Here is a 2,212-nt window from a genome sequence, read left to right as displayed (position 1 = left end):
CCTCTGGTACTGGTAAAACATTAAGCACTCACTGAATAGCCTCCTTCGAAACCTGGACTTGCTTTCGGCGCACATAGACGGACTGAAGAGAGGGTGAGTGGTAATTGGTGTAAAACACTACCACCCAAGTGAGGTTGGCCTCTTGTGGTCGTCGCATGAGAAATCCCCATCCTCGCCGCTCGATGCGGGGTATCACATGAAGAGCCATGTGGTCTGGTAGGGCGAGTAGGTGCTCGGAGTGATAGTTCCTCTCAACCATGGCAGGGAATAGGAGCTCACAGAAGCGGTTAGGGAACCGTGTGGGGTTACTTGCCGGCTTGCTCCTCTCGTGTTCATCAATATGAACACTTGGCTTCGTCTTTAAGAGGGGTTTAGTGATAAACCCTATTTTTAGGGTTTATCTTGTAGTGATTTTAAGGGATTTTATCACCTTTTTCCCACATTTATCCAAGGAAATGGCATGGTTTCATGATTGTCTCCTAAATTGTGCTTAAGTGTGAAAACATGACTTTTAAGCCTTAATTAGCTATATTTAATTCACCTTTGATTTCACTAGATTCCTTGATATGTTGTTAGTGAATTCAGATTGGAAAGGCTAGGAATGGATCAAAGGGATGGAGAAGAAAAGCATGCAAGAGGAAAACTCATAAAGAAACAAGGATTTGGGACGCATTCATCGACGCGCACGCGCAGCAGACGTGCAGACGTGAATTGTGGAGTCGCATGGTGACGCGTACGCGTACATGGCGCGTACGCGTTGATGCTCGCACGTGACTCACTTAAAGGCAAAACGCTGGGGGCGAATTCTGGGCTTCCCAGGCCCAAATCCAACTCATCTCTGAAGCTATTTAAGGCAAAATTCAAGGGGGAGTCAACACATTAGAAGCTTGAATCACATTAGTTTAGTTTAGATCTAGTTTTAGTTAGAGTTAGTTTCTAGAGAGAGAAGCTCTCTCTTCTCTCTAGAATTAGGTTAGAGGTAGATTAGGAATTCTTAGATCTAAGTTAATTTCATACTTTGATTTACTTTTCCTTTATCAATTCTTGTTCTTCTACATCTTCTCTCTCTAGTTTAGCATTTAATTCTTGTCATTCTCTACTTTTATGTTGATGCACTCTTGTTTCTTCTATTTCCTTTCAATGCAATTTGAGGTAATTCATGTTAATTGTGCTTTCTTTTGTTTTCTATTGTTGATTTCTTGCTTTTGTAGTTGTAGTTCCTTTTAATTCTTGCAATTTATGTTGTTTACTTTTATTACCTTTTATGTGTTTGTTGAAATGCCTCTTTTAGCTTTGAGTTAGATTTTGTTCCTCTTGGCTTTAATTGAGTAATTAGTGACACTTGAGTTATCAAACTCTTTTGTTGATTGATAATTAGATATTGCTAATTGACTTGAATGCCACTAAAGCTAGTCTTTCCTTAGGAGTTGGCTAGGACTTGTGGACTCAAGTTGATTCATCCACTTGACTTTCCTCCATGGTTAGAGGTTAACTAAGTGGAAGCAATGAACAATTCTCATCACAATTGATAAGGATAACTAGGATGGGATTTTTAGTTCTCATACCTTGCCAAGAGTTTTCTTAGTTGTTAGTTTATTTCTTTCGCAATTTACATTCCTTGTTTCTTAAATCAAAAACCCCAAACATACTTCATAGCCAATAACAAGAACACTTTATTGTAATTCCTAGGGAGAACGACCTGAGGTTTGAATACTTCGGTTATCTTTATAGGGGTTTGTTTTAGTGACAACCAAATTTTTGTATGAAAGGATTATTGTTGGTTTAGAAACTATACTTGCAACGAGACTTCAATTGTGAAATTCTATACCATCAATTTTCCGTTCATCAAAATGGCGCCGTTGTAGTATAGTGGTAAGTATTCCCGCCTGTCACGCGGGTGACCCGGGTTCGATCCCCGGCAACGGCGCCATTTTGATGAGAGGAACATTGATGGTATAGAATTTCACAAATGAAACCTCGTTGCAAGTATAGTTTCTAAACCAACAATAATCCTTTCATACAAAAATTTGGTTGTCACAATTAACAAACCCCAAATAAAAATAATCGAAGTATTCAAACCTCGAGTTGTTCTCCCTAGGAATTACAATAAAGTGTTCTTGTTATTGGCTATGAAGTGTGTTTTGGGGTTTTTGAGATAATAGACAAGAAATGTAAATGGCAAAAGAAATAAACTAACAACTAGAAAGCTCTT

The 2,212-nt window shown here is 38.7% G+C and overlaps 1 non-coding gene across 1 annotated transcript; it reads left to right on the top strand.

The window, feature by feature from the left end:
• Window positions 1-1,855: 1,855 nt before the first annotated feature.
• Window positions 1,856-1,927, top strand: TRNAD-GUC (transfer RNA aspartic acid (anticodon GUC)). Its single transcript has one exon. It is a non-coding gene; the product is annotated as a tRNA-Asp (tRNA).
• Window positions 1,928-2,212: the final 285 nt, after the last annotated feature.

Source organism: Arachis hypogaea, chromosome 18 (genome assembly GCF_003086295.3).
Source record: "Arachis hypogaea cultivar Tifrunner chromosome 18, arahy.Tifrunner.gnm2.J5K5, whole genome shotgun sequence".
Lineage (NCBI taxonomy): Eukaryota > Viridiplantae > Streptophyta > Magnoliopsida > Fabales > Fabaceae > Arachis > Arachis hypogaea.
This window is presented reverse-complemented; position numbering and strand designations above follow the sequence as displayed.